This window comes from Aquarana catesbeiana, linkage group LG03 (genome assembly GCF_042186555.1).
Source record: "Aquarana catesbeiana isolate 2022-GZ linkage group LG03, ASM4218655v1, whole genome shotgun sequence".
Taxonomy (NCBI): domain Eukaryota; kingdom Metazoa; phylum Chordata; class Amphibia; order Anura; family Ranidae; genus Aquarana; species Aquarana catesbeiana.
Window position 1 is genome coordinate 6,263,136 of NC_133326.1, and position 19,375 is coordinate 6,282,510.

Genomic DNA, 19,375 nt, shown 5'->3' on the forward strand with positions numbered 1-19,375 from the left:
AACGCACACGTGAGTAGCGCCTGCATATGAAAACGGCGTTCAAACCACACATGTGAGGTATCGCCGCGACCGGTAGAGCGAGAGCAATAATTCCAGCCCTGGACCTCCTCTGTGACTCAAAACATGCAACCTGTAGAATTTTTTAAATGTCGCCTATGGAGATTTCTAAAGGTAAAAGTTTGTCGCCATTCCACGAGCGGGCGCAATTTTTAAGCGTGACATGTTGGGTATCAATTTTACTCGGCGTAACATTATCTTTTATGCCCCGTACACACGGTCGGACTTTGTTCGGACATTCCGACAACAAAATCCTAGGATTTTTTCCGACGGATGTTGGCTCAAACTTGTCTTGCATACACGCGGTCACACAAAGTTGTCGGAAAATCCGATCGTTCTGAACGCGGTGACGTAAAACACGTACGTCGGGACTATAAACGGGGCAGTGGCCAATAGCTTTCATCTCTTTATTTATTCTGAGCATGCGTGGCACTTTGTGCGTCGGATTTGTGTACACACGATCGGAATTTCCGACAACGGATTTTGTTGTCAGAAAATTTTATAGCCTGCTCTCAAACTTTGTGTGTCGGAAAATCCAATGGAAAATGTCCGATGGAGCCCACACACGGTCGGAATTTCCGACAACACGCTCCGATCGGACATTTTCCATCGGAAAATCCGACCGTGTGTACGGGGCATAACAATATAAAAGAAAAATTGGGCTACTGTTGTCTTATTTTTTTATTCAAAAAAGTGTATTTTTTTTTTTAAAAAAAGTGTAAGACCGCTGCGCAAATACGATGTGACAGAAAGTATTGTTAGAAAAAAAAGTATAATGTTTGGGGGTTTTAAGTAATTTTCTAGCAAAAAAAAAATATATATTTTTAACTTATAAACAACACATTTAAAAAAAGAGGCTCGGTAAGTGGTTAAAGTTCATGTGCGTGTAAAGACAGGCGTCCCAATACTTTTGGTAATATGGTGTACGTGTCCCCCACTGGGGAGGTTATACCTCACTTCCTGCCCTAGTGACACGCATTGCCCCAAACTGGAATGGAGGAGAAATCTGCCACAATAGGCCGGCTGGACGTTGGCGAAGTGAGCTGACCTGTAACGTAGAAGATTAGTCATCATTCGGCCCCGTTACGTTCGTTTTATTCCCTTTTTTATAGTTACAAATCAACGTCTTCGGGTTGACGGATTTTTGCCTAAACCGGCATTCCCAACGATACCTCGCCGGGAATTCACATTTCAAACAGATACTAATCAACGTCATTGGTCTGATCCATTAATTGGGTTTGAAGAAAAAAAAAAGTATCCTTTTTTTTTTTTTTTCCGTTGAAATGACTGATATTCTTGGCCGGTCTTCAAAACAAATCCCGTCTTACAGGAGAGCATGGACGCGATTATGAATCCTCGTGATGGGGAATAAAATGCTTGGCTGATTTTAGAATTTCCAGATGTAATGCAAAAGTGTGTTCTTGTCAAGAGCGATTAAACATTTTTCCAGCAGATGAAAGTAGACACGGAAATTATAAAAATTAAATGTATTTATTTTTTTGTCGCTAACTGATTCATTTTCATTTTTTTTTTTTTTTTTCCATGTAAAATGTTCCCATTGGAATTAGAGTGTCATCAGAACGGAAGGGGTTAACCCAAATCCAGAATTATCCTTTAAAAGAAGAAAAAAAAAAAAAAGTAAGGTCATTGCTAAGATGCAGATCCAAAGTACAAAGAGGCCTCATTGTGATTACTGAACTCGTTTATAAATACCCAGTATGATTTAATTGATTTAATTAGGCGAGCGTGGTGAAATATTAGCTTTCCTCGCCGCGGCGCGGGGGGGGGGGGCTCTTCACACGGCGAAATGTAACACACTCGTTCGCATGGTTTCCCCGTCAAAGTTTTCATAATTAAGGTGACACGTTGTCTGCAGCTGTAGAGAACTTTTTGACGGATAGTTTAACATGAAAGACGTTTTTTTTTTTTTTTTTTTTACGACTTCAAAAAGCTTTTCTCCCCACCGCCGATGAACAAAACTGTCACCTGGGCTTCAACAGCAAGTACATACATAGATGATGTGAGCTCAGAGATCTTATCAGCCATCGGGGAGGAGGAGGAGGTGGTGGGCCTGCACTCTCCTCAACCCTCCTCGGTAGCCTGAGGCCCAAGTCATCCCACCGCGGGCCGAGTCATCCCACCGGGGGCAGAGTCATCCCACCGGGGGCCGAGTCATCCCACCGGGGGCAGAGTCATCCCACCGGGGGCCGAGTCATCCCACCGCGGGCCGAGTCATCCCACCGCGGGCAGAGTCATCCCACCGCGGGCCGAGTCATCCCACCGCGGGCCGAGTCATCCCACCGCGGGCAGAGTCATCCCACCGCGGGCCGAGTCATCCCACCGTGGGCCGAGTCATTCCACCGCGGACCGAGTCATCCCACCGCGGGCCGAGTCATCCCACCGCGGGCCGAGTCATCCCACCGCGGGCCGAGTCATTCCACCGCGGGCCGAGTCATCCCACCGGGGGGCCGAGTCATCCCACCGCGGGCAGAGTCATCCCACCGGGGGGCCGAGTCATTCCACCGCGGGCCGAGTCATCCCACCGCGGGCCGAGTCATCCCACCGCGGGCCGAGTCATCCCACGGCAGGCCGAGTAATCCCACCGTGGGCCGAGTCATCCCACCGTGGTCCGAGTCATCCCACCACGGACCGAGTCATCCCACCGTGGGCCGAGTCATCCCACCGCGGGTCGAGTCATCCCACCGCGGGCCGAGTCATCCCACAGCAGGCCAGGTAATCCCACCGTGGGCCGAGTCATCCCACCGTGGTCCGAGTCATCCCACCGCGGACCGAGTCATCCCACCGTGGGCCGAGTCATCCCACCGCGGGTCGAGTCATCCCACCGCGGGCCGAGTCATCCCACAGCAGGCCAGGTAATCCCACAGCAGGCCGAGTAATCCCACCGTGGTCCGAGTCATCCCACCGCGGGCCGAGTCATCCCACCGCGGGCCGAGTCATCCCACCGCGGGCCGAGTCATCCCACCGCGGGCAGAGTCATCCCACCGCGGGCCGAGTCATCCCACCGCGGGCAGAGTCATCCCACCGTGGGCCGAGTCATTCCACCGCGGACCGAGTCATCCCACCGCGGGCCGAGTCATCCCACCGCGGGCCGAGTCATCCCTCCGCGGGCCGAGTCATCCCACCGCGGGCCGAGTCATTCCACCGCGGGCCGAGTCATCCCACCGGGGGGCCGAGTCATCCCACCGTGGGCCGAGTCATCCCACCGCGGGTCGAGTCATCCCACCGCGGGCCGAGTCATCCCACAGCAGGCCAGGTAATCCCACAGCAGGCCGAGTAATCCCACCGCGGTCCGAGTCATCCCACCGCGGGCCGAGTCATCCCACCGCGGGCCGAGTCATCCCACCGCGGGCAGAGTCATCCCACCGCGGGCCGAGTCATCCCACCGCGGGCAGAGTCATCCCACCGTGGGCCGAGTCATTCCACCGCGGACCGAGTCATCCCACCGCGGGCCGAGTCATCCCACCGCAGGCCGAGTCATCCCTCCGCGGGCCAAGTCATCCCACCGCGGGCCGAGTCATTCCACCGCGGGCCGAGTCATCCCACCGGGGGGCCGAGTCATCCCACCGCGGGCAGAGTCATCCCACCGCGGGCCGAGTCATCCCACCGCAGGCCGAGTCATCCCACCGCAGGCCGAGTCATCCCACCGCGGGTCGAGTCATTCCACCGCGGGCCGAGTCATCCCACCGCGGACCGAGTCATCCCACCGTGGGCCGAGTCATCCCACCGCGGGTCGAGTCATCCCACCGCGGGCCGAGTCATCCCACAGCAGGCCGAGTAATCCCACGGCAGGCCGAGTAATCCCACCGTGGTCCGAGTCATCCCACCGCGGGCCGAGTCATCCCACCGGGGGGCTGAGTCATCTCACCGCTGGCCGAGTCATCCCACCCCGGACAGAGTCTTCCCACCGCGGGCAGAGTCATCCCACCGCGGGCCGAGTCATCCCACCGCGGGCAGAGTCATCCCACCGCGGGCCGAGTCATCCCACCGCGGACCGAGTCATCCCACCGCGGGCCGAGTCATCCCACCGCGGGCCGAGTCATCCCACCGCGGGCCGAGTCATCCCACCGCGGGCAGAGTCATCCCACCGCGGGCAGAGTCATCCCACCGCAGGCCGAGTCATCCCACCGCGGGCCGAGTCACCCCACCGCGGGCCGAGTCATCCCACCGCGGGCCGAGTCATTCCACCGCGGACCGAGTCATCCCACCGCGGGCCGAGTCATCCCACCGCGGGCCGAGTCATCCCACCGCGGGCCGAGTCATCCCACCGGGGGGCCGAGTCATCCCACCGCGGGCCGAGTCATCCCACCGCAGGCCGAGTCATCCCACCGCAGGCCGAGTCATCCCACCGCGGGTCGAGTCATTCCACCGCGGGCCGAGTCATCCCACGGCGGGTCGAGTCATCCCACCGCGGGCCGAGTCATCCCACGGCAGGCCGAGTAATCCCACTGTGGTCCGAGTAATCCCACTGTGGTCCGAGTCATCCCACCGCGGGCCGAGTCATCCCACCGGGGGGCCGAGTCATCCCACCGCGGGCAGAGTCATCCCACCGCGGGCCGAGTCATCCCACCGCGGGCCGAGTCATCCCACCGCGAGCAGAGTCATCCCACCACGGGCCGAGTCATCCCATCGCGGGCCGCGTCATCCCACCGCGGGCCGAGTCATCCCAGCGCGGGCAGAGTCATCCCACCGCGGGCCGAGTCATCCCACCGCGGTCCGAGTCATCCCACTGCGGGTCGAGTCATCCCACCGCGGGCCAAGTCATCCCACCGCAGGACTAGATGGCAGCTTGTTACATAGGTGTGCGTACAGGTGACTGCAAGCCCAACCACGAGGAAGGCAGGTGGGTGAACACATGACAAGGGGATCAACTGAGATTTATTTATCGTGTTCTTACAAAAAATAAAAACAACGCCAAACCCGGGAAATATCCTCCCAAGAGTGACAAGGTGGGAAGAGTTATTCATCTTCAAGTAAATACAGGATTTCACAAGGTGTAGAGCAACCTTTCGAAATAACTTTCCGGTCTCAGGTGACCTTCTGCTAACAATGACTAGGTGTGACTGAGGCGTAGCTAGAACCTTCAGGGCCTCGATGCAAAAAAGAAAAACATTAAGGGCCTCCTGACCCAAGCCCAGGGCCCTTCCCTCCTAGCCTGGGGGAACTTTACTCCCATTGCGTGGCCCTTTATTACCGTCCCACAGCGGGACCCTTTCACGTGGTCTTCCTGCCCTTACAATAGAATCCCCCCCCCTTACATCAGAGATCCCAGAGCCGCTTTTACATTTGACTTACAAGGACCCTCATATAAAGGGGAACTCTGTGGACCCTGATATAAAGGGGAACTCTGTGGACCCTGATGTAAAGGTGAACTCTGTGGACCCTGATGTAAAGGTGAACTCTGTGGACCCTGATGTAAAGGGGAACTCTGTGGACTCTGATGTAAATGGGAACTCTGTGGACCCTGATGTAAAGGGGAACTCTGTGGACCCTGATGTAAAGGGGAACTCTGTGGACCCTGATGTAAAGGGGAACTCTGTGGACCCTGATGTAAAGGGGAACTCTCTGGACACTAATGTAAAGGGGAACTCTGTGGACCCTGATGTAAAGGGGAACTCTGTGGACACTAATGTAAAGGGAAACTCTGTGGACCCTGATGTAAAGGTGAGCTCTGTGGACCCTGATATAAAGAGGAACTCTGTGGACCCTGATATAAAGGGGAACTCTGTGGACCCTGATGTAAAAGGGGAACACTGTGGACCCTGATGTAAAGGGGAACTCTGTGGACCCTGATGTAAAGGTGAACTCTGTGGACCCTGATGTAAAGGTGAACTCTGTGGACCCTGATGTAAAGGTGAACTCTGTGGACCCTGATGTAAAGGTGAACTCTGTGGACCCTGATGTAAAGGGGAACTCTGTGGACCCTGATGTATCACTTACTACTGAAAGGACTTAGTAAAAAAAGGAATGGTAGACAATAAACAAATTTGGGGCACAGTTCCTCCCAATGACACAAACAATTGGGCACAATTCCACCCAGTGACACCAATGATGGGGCACAATTCACACCAGCGACACCAATGACGGGGCACAATTCCTCCCAATGACACCAATGATGGGGCACAATTCCGCCCAATGACACAAACAATTGGGCACAATTCCTACCAATGACACCAATGATGGGGCACAATTCCTCTCACTGACATCAAAGATGGGGCACTATTCCTCCCACTGACATCAAAGATGGGGCATTGTTTACTCCAACTGATGCCGGGACATTTTCTACTCCAGATGGCCACAGTCCGGCCCCCCTAAAATCTGAGGGACAATAATCTGACCCTTTGTTTAGAAAGTGTGGAGACAGCAGGAGGCAAATGTAGTGTCTCCTGGATACCTGTAAGCTGCTGCTATCGCGCCCTCTGAAAAGCAATCCACAGCAGATTGCTTTTCAAAGAGAGGTAAGCCTACTGCCTGTCTGAAAGAACCTAGCTTTAATTTTCCTGCCACTTGATTGGGTATTCTTTCACAAAGTGAATTTTCACCAGGTTGGCCAAGCTAAGTGAAAATTCTCCTGCAAAGCCCTTTTACTTTAGTAAATCAGCCCCAACATGTGCACCACACATGACCTTGACTGCTTCCAGCTGTCCCACCTGTAGGGGTCAAAGCGGAGACGATTCCGGCTGCTCGAGGCTTCTATAGTACAGTCACATCTACACGCCGGCACCTCTCATTTCAATCACTGCGATCTGCTTACACGGCATCCGCAACTCACATGAATCATTTGTAATAAATTTGACGGATGTGACATAAATGTCACACTAAAATTGCTATTGCATTTTAAATGCCATTCCTGTGGAAGTGACAGCGCACGCGTCACTCTGCCGGGTGAATGCGGCCTGGACCGCATTCTGCTTTCATTACTGCGACACGCCCGGCACCGCGTGTGCTTCCACCATTCTTCTCTGGTACGGTAATGCAAGTCAGATTGTCTGCGGCCCCTCACCATGACACCCCCGTCTCTAATCCCTCTCATTTCCACGTCACTGACTTCCTTTCATTTTTCAAACCATTTTCTTTCCCTCTGAATGATAAATGGATCTTCACTCAGCCTCAATATGACTAATTAACTTTGAAATATTACAGCCAGATGTGGGAGCCGGGGAGAGGTCTGAAATTGGGCCAAGAATTTTTATTTTTTTTTCCTTCTACTCATTTTCTCTGTTTATTGTTTCACAAATCCCTTTATTTGGAAGATGTTACATATTTAACCTCCAATGAGCCAACCGGGTCACAGTGTGCTTTTTGGATTAAAACAAAAGCATTTGGTGATGGCGCACCTTCATTTGCTGATATCATCTCGTATTGAGGAATGCCAACTGAAAGAAGATTTTGTACTAAACTTTCTTCACCCGACTCATTCAATTCTTCACCAACACCAACTGGAGACAGAACAGAACCCTACAGCCATAAAAAGATGGCAGCCCTTCATTTCCAGATATCATCTCGTATTGAGGAATGCCAACTTAAAAAAGACTTTGTACTAAACGTCCTTCACCCGACTCATTCAATTCTTCACCAACACCAACTGGAGACAGAACAGAACCTACTGTCATATTTAACCTCCAATGAGCCAACAGGATCACAGTGAGCTTTTTGGATTAAAACAAAAGCACTTGGTGATGGAGCACCTTCATTTCCAGGTATTATCTCGTATTGAGGAATGCCAACTGAGAGAAGACTTTGTACTGAATGTCCTCCACCCAATTCATCCAATGCTTCACCAACGATACTGGAGACACAACAGAACCCTACAATCATATAAAAAGATGGCAGCCCTTCATTTCCAAATATCATCTTGTATTGAGGAATGCCAACTGAGAGAAGACTTTGTACTGAATGTTCTCCACCCAATTCATCCAATGCTTCACCAACAATACTGGAGACACAATGGAACCTCACAGTCATATAGAAAGATATAGAAAGATGGCAGTCCTTCATTTCCAGATATCATCTCTTATTGATGAATGCCAACTGAGAGAAGATTTTGTACTAAACTTTCTTCACCCGACTCATTCAATTCTTCACCAACACCAACTGGAGACAGAACAGAACCGACTGTCATATTTAACCTCCAACTAACCAAAAGGATCACAGTGAGCTTTTTGGATTAAAACAAAGGCACTTGGTGATGGAGCACCTTCATTTCCAGGTACTATCTCGTATTGAGGAATGCCAACTGAGAGAAGACTTTGTACTGAATGTCCTCCACCCAATTCATCCAATGCTTCACCAACACCAACTGGAGACACAATGGAACCCTACAGTCATATAAAAAGATGGCAGCCCTTCATTTCCAGATATCATCTCGTATTGAGGAATGCCAACTGAGAGAAGATTTTGTACTAAACTTTCTTCACCCGACTCATTCAGTTCTTCACCAACACCAACTGGAGACAGAACAGAACCTACTGTCAAATTTAACCTCCAATGAGCCAACAGGATCACAGTGAGCTTTTTGGATTCAAACAAAAGCACTTGGTGATGGAGCACCTTAATTTCCAGATATCATCTTGTATTGAGAAATGCCAACTGAAAGAAGACTTTGTACTAAACTTTCTTCACCTGACTCATTCAATTCTTCATCTTCTTCACCAACACACCAACTGGAGACAGAACAGAACCTACTGTCATATTTAACCTTCAATGAGCCAACAGGATCACAGTGAGCTTTTTGGATTAAAACAAAAGCATTTGGTGATGGAGCACCTTAATTTCCAGGTATTATCTCGTATTGAGGAATGCCAACTGAGAGAAGACTTTGTACTGAATGTCCTCCACCCAATTCATCCAATGCTTCACCAACAATACGGGAGACACAACAGAACCCTACAATCATATAAAAAGATGGCAGCCCTTCATTTCCAGATATCATCTTGTATTGAGGAATGCCAACTGAAAGAAGATTTTGTACTAAACTTTCTTCACCCGTCTCATTCAATTCTTCAAAAACACCAACTGGAAACACAACATAATCCTACTGTCATATATATATTTACCCTCCAATGAGCCAACAGGGTCACAGTGTGCTTTTTGGATTAAAACAAAAGCACTTGGTGCTTCATTTGCTGATATCATCTCATATTGAGGAATGCCAACTGAAAGAAGATTTTGTACTAAACTTTCTTCACCTGACTCATTCAATTCTTCACCAACACCAACTGGAGACAAAACAGAACCCTACAGCCATAAAAAGATGGCAGGCCTTCATTTCCAGATATCATCTCTATTGAGGAATGCCAACTGAAAGAAGACTTTGTACTAAACTTCCTTCACCCGACTCATTTAATGTTTCACTAACACCAACTGGAGATACAACAGAACCTACTGTCTTATAAAAAGATTGCAGCCCTTCATTTCCATATAGCATCTAGTATTGAGAAATACCAACTGAAAGTAAACTTTGTACTGAACTTCCTCTACCCAACTCATCCAATGCTTCACCAAACCTACTGTAAATAATTATTTAAATAATGGACCTTTACCCAAAACTTGAAGTGCCGCTTATCTTCTACTTTCCCGCAGCCCCTAATTTTCAATAATTTTTATTTCAGGGAGAGCATACCTTTTTTGACAGGTACCAATTCCCACTTCCTCAATCCTTGCCTAGGTGAGGATGACATCTGTTTGGCCCTCCCTCCCCTTGCAGGCTCCTGGGACACGTGACGTGTGTAGGCAGGTGGAAGTTAGCGTTCCCCTTTAGCTAGTGGGCACTCCCTTAGTAGACGTGTCTTTTAGGGTTGGCTGTAGTGAGTGGCTTACTTTCTCCTTGGGGAATTTCTTATTTATTTTGTGTAGCGGTATGCCTGTAGGGGCTGCTGAGTGTTGTGGCCCACCTGTCACCCTGCCCAGCCCCGTATTCACTTACAAAATATTACAAAATATTTTAGAGCGCACACATACAAGAATGACATTTCCTGCAGGGCTAGTTAAAAACACCTGAACATATTCAAAAAATACGGGGGTTTGGTCACACTATATGGTCATATAGTGCTAAGCCCACTTACTGCGACAAAGTACCCCGAATTAGTGGGTCCTACACTAGTAATAGAATGGAAGATCCTTTGTCTCAACCATGGGAGCTGAACTCCTCTATGTGGGAGAACTGAAAGGGATACATCCTAATCACTGGTGGCCACTAAATAGGAGGTAATGAGGAGGGGGAGGGGTGCTCTAGCCCATATGTTCTTGTATGTTGTAATAGGCCCTGACCAGGTTTTTGGGCTGTTTCACATATCTTTGCTTCATCAGGGCTTAACAAGCATCGCAGATTTCATCTAAATTATGTACAAAAATATATACATCATTAATATGGTCGTAATTATCAAATGCATTTAACAGGATAGTATTTCATAGTATAGATACAAAATAAATACATACAAAAGATAATCGTTAAGCTTATCTGGTCTGTGTTAGTCATGAGAGGAGGACTACTGAAAACACACCATAACCACCCAGACGCTTTCTCATGGGTCAACCGGCGCCTAAGGACCCATGGATGCCAGGTTCAAATGGGTCGTGCCAGTAGGGGAACTGGACCGTGTTCAAAGGAATGGTAATCTAAAAGGGGGGGGGTGTTGTTGTAATGATAATCATCATATTGATCTTTATAGTGATAAGGTAGGAAATATAATATATTGTACTATAACCAAGGATAGTTCTTAGGAACGGAACTCCTCTATTATTTAAGCATAATGATGTGATCATTATTGACCTAATCATAGGTCAGGCATTAAATACCTGTAGTAACAACAATTGATAAAAAGGCTAAATAGTAACAGGAATAACAGGAATATAGTAGGTACAGAAAATTAAGGGGCTCATATTGGTGACTTAAAGTAGTATGGGCTGAAAATATTATTATTGTTACTTTCAGTGCCAAATACATCAATAGGTTGTTGTTATTAGGCAGTATGTAGTTGAATGCAGGGGGATATATAAGGTCCCACAGTAAAAACAAAATACGAACAAATACTGCCATGATGTGGGCAACCAAACCCACGGATACATGTAAATAAATTGTCACATTTCAAGTCTTACCTTCAAGTCTTACCTTGTGGCAGTGTGTACCAATATGGCCAAATCCTGCAAGGAATGCAACGTCGGTGCGAGGAGTTCCGTTCCTAAGAACTATCCTTGGTTATAGTACAATATATTATATTTCCTACCTTATTACTATAAAGATAAATATGATGATTCCTTTGAACACGGTCCAGTTCCCCTACTGGCACGACCCATTTGGACCTGGCATCCATGGGTCCTTAGGCGCCGGTTGACCCATGGGAAAGCGTCTGGGTGGTTATGGTGTGTTTTCAGTAGTCCTCCTCTCATGACTAACACAGACCAGGTAAGCCTAACGATTATCTTTTGTATGTATTTATTTTGTATTTTTGTATTTATTTTGTATCCATATTATGAAATACTATCCTGCTAAATGCATTAGATGAAATCTGTGATGCTTGTTAAGCCCTGACGAAGCAAAGATATGCGAAACATGTTGGCTGACTACAAGTGATTTCAAAATCTCTGTACGGTCGTAATATTTCGCTGGATTGTAATTTTCTTATGTCACATTTTCAATAAAATTTGTATTTTTATATTAATTGTTGTGATACTGCTTAAGTTTAACAGACACATCATCTCCCTTCAAAGTCTCACTACTCTTTAGAGTGAGTTTTATCTCCCTCTTTACATTTTCCTATTTATTCAGGGATTGGGAGTCCTGTCTCTGTTTTCTGGATATAGTCCAATCACCTCTCTATATATATTATCACTTACCTAAAGTAGAGGGTGCTACACTTGCATTATGGGGAAAGAAACCCGGGTCGGAGATTAAGGAAGATCTGGCTGTTGAAGACGTTGAAGGGCTTTTTGTCTTTATGTTTCTATACAAATTATTAACATGGCCCGATGTGACATTGATGTATCTTTCACACGGCTGTTGGAAACATCTTGACCCTTCTACAGTGTTGGCTTCAGGACACGTAGAAAGTATGAGGATTTCTTCACTTTTATTTCAGGCCCAAAGGTATCATAACAAACACAAACTAGCACAAACATGTAACCCATCAGCAGGCCGGTAGACGCACACTGGGGGTTATTTACATATCAGAGTTTGTTATATACGGCATAGTTTAGAAATGTTGTGTTTTCAAAGCGTCGTGATTTTCCAAGTGGGGAACCCGATAGAATGTATGAGAAAGGATCATGCCTAGTAACTGTGTCTTTGTGAGCAAAAAAAAATGATATCCGATGAAGATAATGAAGACACACATTGAAATAAAGACATTGAAAGTACTTGTAGACAGATGTTGAACTACAACAAAATGTAAAACAGGGTCATCAACCTCAATTTCATCACTGGCCATATCAGCATTATGGTTGCCTTCAAATGGCCGGTTGTAACTGTAAGACTAGATATCTAGATGTCCACAACACCCCTCCCCCCCCATATCAAATGTCAAGAACCCCTCCCCCCACTATCAGAAGTCTAGAGTCCCCCACGCTCCCTTTTATTACAGTGCACCCCCCATACCTTGTGCTGCTGCCGGGAAGAATCTGGGAAAAGGGTTGAAATTTAAGTGCAACGCCACTGCTAAGCGGTCCAGATACAACTTTATTCCTTTATTTATCAGGGGTACAGATCAAGAACTATCCAACGCGTTTTGAGGGTCCATGTACCCCCTTCATCAGGATCTGAAAGAACATAGATATATAAAAAATGTAACCCCCCCCCCCCGAAACGCGTTGGTATTTCTTGATCGGTATCCCTGACCAGTAAGGGAATAAAGTTGTATCTGGACCTCTTAGCAGTGGCGTGGCACTTCAGTTTCAAACCCTTCTTACATTACACTGCAAGCCAAGGAGACTGTGGAGATCCTCTGGGGTGTAGAAGCCGCCTGCCCAGGAACCAGATCATTTACACCAACATTAATACCTTACAATAACAACAACAGTAAAATAAACCTATGTGTCCAGCACTATCTTTACACTTTCTTCAGGAAAGAATCTGCGGGCAGAGCCAGGAAGCAGAAAGTGCAGGGTCTGGAGAAGGACCAGAGGAGGGCTGGAGTCAGCTGCTGAAGTCTGCTGAATTCTGAGACCAAGGGAGGTGGAATCAAGGGGGTGCTGTGGCTGCACAGAGACGCAGGACCTGTAGGTGGAGTTCCCTCCTTCTCTCTACTGCCGACTGCTAAGACAGGTAAGGGGCAGAGACCAGCTTCTCTGCGGCTGCATGGAGAAGTGCAGAATCTGTAGGAGGAGTTCTGTCCTCCTCTCTGCTGCTTATTTCTGAGATGGGGGGGGAGTGGCAGAGACGAGCCTCTCCTCGGCTGCACAGAGAAGTGCAGGATCTGGCGTAGGAGTTCTGCTCTCCTTTCTGCTGCTGACTGCTGAGATGGGGGGCAGAGATGAGGGGGGTGCCACAGCTGCAGAAGAGGTGTGAGGGGCACATGAAATGGCCTGGTGGGTCAGATTCAGCCCACGTGCCTTGTGTTTGACACATGTGATGTAGAAGGAGACATCGCTCTTTCTTTACAACCCCCCCCCCCCTTTCTGTTGTTAAAACTGAACTGTACAATACTCCTCCAACCAGGAGGGGGAGATCCTAATTCAATGAGCTCAAAGACCTCAATGCGTCAAGCCTGGAACCCTGGGAGTTGTAGTTCGAGGCCACAACCATGCCATGACTTAGCCAGCTTTCTGACCTATGGGTTCCACAAGACCCTGTGTGAGCAGGAGGAGCCAGAGAGGGCTTTTATTGAATCGGCCACTTTCTGGCAAACCCGGTAGTCCAAGAATCAAGACCTGCCTGTGTCATTGGGGGGAAACGAGGCAGCCCAAGAAAGCTTGGTGGTGTAGAGGAGACCGCCGGGGATCAGCAGCTCTGTCAGTCTGGTTCACCTTGTGGGGTTGCCGCCAAGAGACCAGGACATTCGCCAGACCCTCTGCCTTTCAAGCTGAACCCACACTGGAACCCACCTGGAGGGGCCCTTTCTATAGGCGGGTTAAGGAGTTGGCGAGAGAGCTTCTGACCCACCTTCTACTGTTAGCTGTGGACAAACCACTGAAAGCAGGACAATCATTTCATCCCAATCCTCTATACCGCAGTACTCAGACTGGGAGAGGAAGAGGCAGGACTGGGAGCCAATCAGGTGTGCTGCATGCAATTTGTGTGACAAGGAAAGTACTGATAGGAGGAGAAAGCACAGTAAGATGGAAGATGATCATATCAGTTGTCTGCTGCTCCTTCGCTGTCCAGTCAAGAAGGATGTAGGGAGGACTCATTGTAATTATCATAGAGTGGTGTCACCTACCTGGTTGTGCTGTGTGGCGATGGCGGTGTAAATCTCCGAGCTGCAGCAGACAAACAAATTCTGCTGCAGGTACAACAGCTCCTTTATACCGCATGAATGTATGTGTGTGTTTAGCATTGTTGCCTGGAGTTTGGCTTACAGGCAAAAATTTTTTTTTTTTTATTGTGAGGAGGGATTAGCACACCTGTTAAGTTTTATTGCTGTCTGTGACCCTATTGAGGAGATTCACCCTCTCTATTTGTCCTGTTTACCATTGGATGCTCACTTTCAGCACTGAAGGATTGAAAATCAATAGTTTTCCTGTCCTAGCGACAAGCCAGGACATGGGGGGTTGTGAACTAGGAGTTTTCAAGCCAGGCTTCTGGGGGGACCCAAATGGCTTACAGCTATGACATTAATATTAATGAACATTTTTTTCAAAGCTGCACATGTTTTAACCACTTCAAGACCCTTCAAGACCATTTACGTTACGGGTTGAAAGTGGTTTACCGGGGATTATGGCTGAAGCTATCAGCCATACACCCACAGTTCATTTTTTTTTTAGGCGGCGATTTTCTTTCAGATGAAAGCAATCTGAGTAGCTGATTAGCCACCGGATCGCTTTTAGAAGCAGCAGGGGGGGTTATTCCCCCCCCCCTGCCACTCACTGGTGTTTCTCGGGCTTACCGTTCTCACCGGTGAGCCTGGCAAGCAATCCGGCGGTTTACATGTATGGATACAGAGGTGAGGATAGACCAGATCATCTCTCCTCACCCCTATGATCTAGCACAGGGGTCTCCAAAAGTTCTAAACAAAGGGCCAGTTTACTGTCCCTCACACTTTAGGGGGGGTGGATTGTGGCCATTGGAAGTGGAAAAGGTCCCAAAGTCACTGGTAAATAATAATGGTGTCAGTGGAAGAAATGATGTCCCATCATTGGAGTCATTGGGCCCCATTGTTAGTGCCATTGTGAGAAATTGTGCCCCTTCATTGGTGTCTTACGCAGAAGCGAAAGCATACGTAGGTCGAGTATCAGTGTCAGAAGAAAGCCTGGTCTTAAACTGAGGCCCCTACACTGCATAGGCTTGTTTTCTGGAAAAGGTGAACTTAGCTTTGAAATGATTATAACACGAGCATCAGTTGAGTTCCGTTTTCTTGCTATTGCTGTAAGACCATCACATTTTGGAGGAGGCATCGGAGGCATATCAGGAGCATGGGAAATTTACTTCTGGTTTTCTCAAACAACACATTCTGAAATTCTTGTAGCACCCTCCTAGTTTGGTGGAGGCAGCTAGGCAAATTTTGCTTAGCCTCTCTGTAATCGATGGAGCAGGGGTTGATTGCTCTAGCCTGCTAAGTGCTACCCAGGCTGCTGGTCTGATTGCTTCCCCCTGTATTCTGGAATATGCTAGAACTACAGTGGGAGCAAGAATGGGCAAGCAGCTTGAATACTTATAGGAACCCAGACAAACCCTGGAGAGGAGTGTCCAAAAGGTGGCGGGGGAGCCCATCAATAGCCTGAAGCACTAGAGCAGGAGGTTCTTGGATACTGGGTTAGCCCTGCCAGAGGAGTCGCTGCCTGAGGGGATCGCTTCCTCTAAGCAGTCTGCCGAGATGCTCTGTGGAGGTCAGTGAGGGACCAGCCATAGTTTAGGCGGGGGGGGGGGCTATTCCCTAAAGTCTGCGGTCTCCTGTTTTTTTTGGTATGGAGAAGTACTCTGGAGGATACCCATTGGAGGCTGGATGGAAGAGGGTCCATTGGTTGGTAGTATTGTGAGTCTGCGGCTTAGAGGGTATCAGAAGGTGGCGTCTGATGATCCTGAGCAGTAACGGGACAGAGTTGTCCATCACCCAGGGCAAGAATCCAAAACTGCACCCCTTCCCCTACTGTTAATACATGTTGTAAATTGGTTGTACCATCCTGGGTCTATTCTTTGCCCCCTTGCTTTACTGCGTCTGGGGCAGCTGCCCCTCCTGCCCACTTCTTGTCCCGGCCCTGATCCCGAGGCCTGTAAGTGCTGACCTACATCATGTGCCCAAGAGACTATACACGCACTTTTCATTCTACACCAAAGCAAATCATGAGCATCTTTTCCAAGCAAGTGGTGACTGTATGGAAGTTCCCTGCCAGTAGAGTGAGAAAAGTCCTCAGTTACTTCAGTTCCTTTGGGGGTCTTCCAAGCATCCCTCATCCCTGTCCAAGTTAAACGCAGCAACAAAAAGACAAACGACACCCCTAGGTTCTTCAGTTGAGCTAGTGAGAAAGAAGGAAATACCACGTGCCTGGCTGTGTGTGTCAGGAAACAGGGTTGTTCAAAACCAGCGGCTATTTGGGGGGCTTGCTCTACACTCTTGTCAGGGCTGGGCTCAGCCCTTCTTTCTCTGAACTGGCCACTCAGCTGTTGGCTAATTGCCAGCTCCTATCTCTCCACAGTTACTCACCTGTTGATGATATCCTGCTCGTCAGTCCTGCCTACTTAAGCCATCCAGCCCAGATGATCTCTGCCTTCTCCTTGGTCACATCTCTAGAGATGCTCTCCTGTGTTCCTGTTAAAGACTTGCTTGGCTGACATTCCTTCTGGCTCCAGATCCTTCTTGCTGTTCTACTACACTCATCTCTGGCTCCCTGACGTTTTGGCTTGTCTGACTATCTGTTCCGGTTTCTGGACTCTGGTTATGTTTTGACTATAACACAATGGGAAAGGCGCCTCTGGGTAGAGTATAAAACCAATTTATTTAAAAAACAATGTGCAAACAACTCACATTTAGAAGATTAAAAGATAGCATGTAGTGGATTGAGGAGATGATTCATCATGAGAACAGTCCGTCAGGTCGGTCACAAGAAACTCCTGGTAGCTTGCCGAGCGTGTGGCTTGCCATACACCGCTGAAGCTGGCCGCGGTGGTGGTGAAATTCAAAGCGAGGCCCGGAACGCAGATGGAAGGCAGGCGCGGGGTTGTGACGTCAACTGGGAAGCGGCGCGTTTCCTGAGCGTAAGTGAGATTTAACTTCTGTACTTCTGTCGCAGTCTGATTCCTGGTTTCTGACAACTCTCCAATCTGAAGAATGCATCATAGATAATGGGAAGTAGAATTGCAGAATTCCTTGTTACGAGGAAATTGAATCATCTGTCTGTCTCCAGTTCATAATGGCCCAGCAAAACTGGGAAGTGGAGGTCAGACATCGTTCTGTGAAGAACACTTGCTGAATGGAGGCAAAGCCGTCACATTGCGGTAATTAACACCACCTGTTGTGGGCTTACAGGTTTATCTTGACAGGTATTAAAAGACTCTGTTTCTGTCAAGATAAGCCCGGCTCCCAACGCAGGTGCTGCTAATTTATCTGTGATGTGAAGGTCTGCTTGAGATGGTGTCACCATGTCTGGGGCCCATCACACATCAAACCCCATTCACTGGTATAGTCACAGATCCTGCACTGAGCTACTATGTAATCAGTTACATGGAGTGAACGTTGTGCTTTCTATTAGGTTTGGATGGAGGCCGAGCCGCGTCTGGCCTGTTTTTTTTTAGTTGTGTCAGGAATTGTGGAGGAGGCCTGAGATTACACCCCTTAGTACCACACTTCTCAAGGACCACCGACCGCTGTGTCAGATAGTCAACCACAAAAGATTCCATTAGTCTTCTAGGGCATCTGCATCCCGTCACTCCACCGCCACATAAATCTCACTATGTCAGGCTGTGAATGAGATAAATCTCAGCAAATTAGACTGAGCCAATCAGACGAGACACGTCACTGTGCTATAGACCAAACATTCAACGTACAATGGGGAAAATAATGATTTGATCCCCTGCAGATTTTGGAACTTGCAAAGAAATGAAGGGTCTATAATTTTTATCATAGGTGTATTTTATATGATAGAGACAGAATATCAACCAAAAATCCAGAAAAAAACACGATACAAATGTTATAAATGGAGTTGCGGTTCAGTGAGTAAAACAAGTATTTGATCCCCAGGCAAAACATGACTTTGTAGTTGATGTAGAAAACCTTGTTGGCATGCACAGAGGTCAGACGTTTCTTGTAGTTGGTGACCAGGATTTGCACACATCTCAGGAGGGCTTTTGGTCCACTCTTCTTTACAGATCTTTTCTAAATCCTTAAGGTTTCCTGGCTGTTGTTTGGCAACTCGAAGGTTCAGCTCCCTCCATACATTTTCTATAGGCTTAAGGTCTGGAGACTGGCTAGGCCACTCCATGACCTTAATGTGAGCCACTCCTTTGTTGCCTTGGCGGCATGTTTTGGATCATTGTTATGTTGGAAGACCCATCTTCAGGGTTTTGGCTCAGGAAAGAAGGTTCTCACCCATGATTTTACAATACATGGCCCCGTTCATTGGCAGCTCAATGTGGCAAAGTAGGCCTTTAACTTTAGCAGAGAAACAGCCCCAAAGCATAATGTTTCCACCTCCGTGCTTGACTGTAGGGATGGGGTTCTTAGAATTTTTCTTCCTCCAAACACGGTTCAATTTTGGTCTCATCTGACCACAGCACTTTCTCCTAATCCTGCTCTGAATCATTTAGATGTTGATTGGCAAATGTCAGAAGGGCCTGTACAGTACATGTGCCTTCTTAAGTAGGGGGACCTTGCAGAAGCTGCAGGATTTCAATCCATGGTGGCGTATTGTGTTACCAATGGTTTGTTTGGTGACTGTGGTCCCAATTGTCTTGAGATCATTCACAAGCTCCTCCCGTGTAGTTCTGCACTGATCCCTCACTTTTCTCATAATCATTCTCACCTTATGAGGCAAAATCTTGCATGGTGCTCCAGACCGAGGGCGATTGATGGTTATTTTGTATTTCTTCCATTTGCGAATAATCACTCCAACAGTTGTCTCCTTCTCGCCAAGCTTCTTGCTGATGGTCTTGTAGCCCATTCCAGCCTTGTCCAGGTCTACAATCTTGTCCCTGATGTCCTCTGACAGCTCTTTG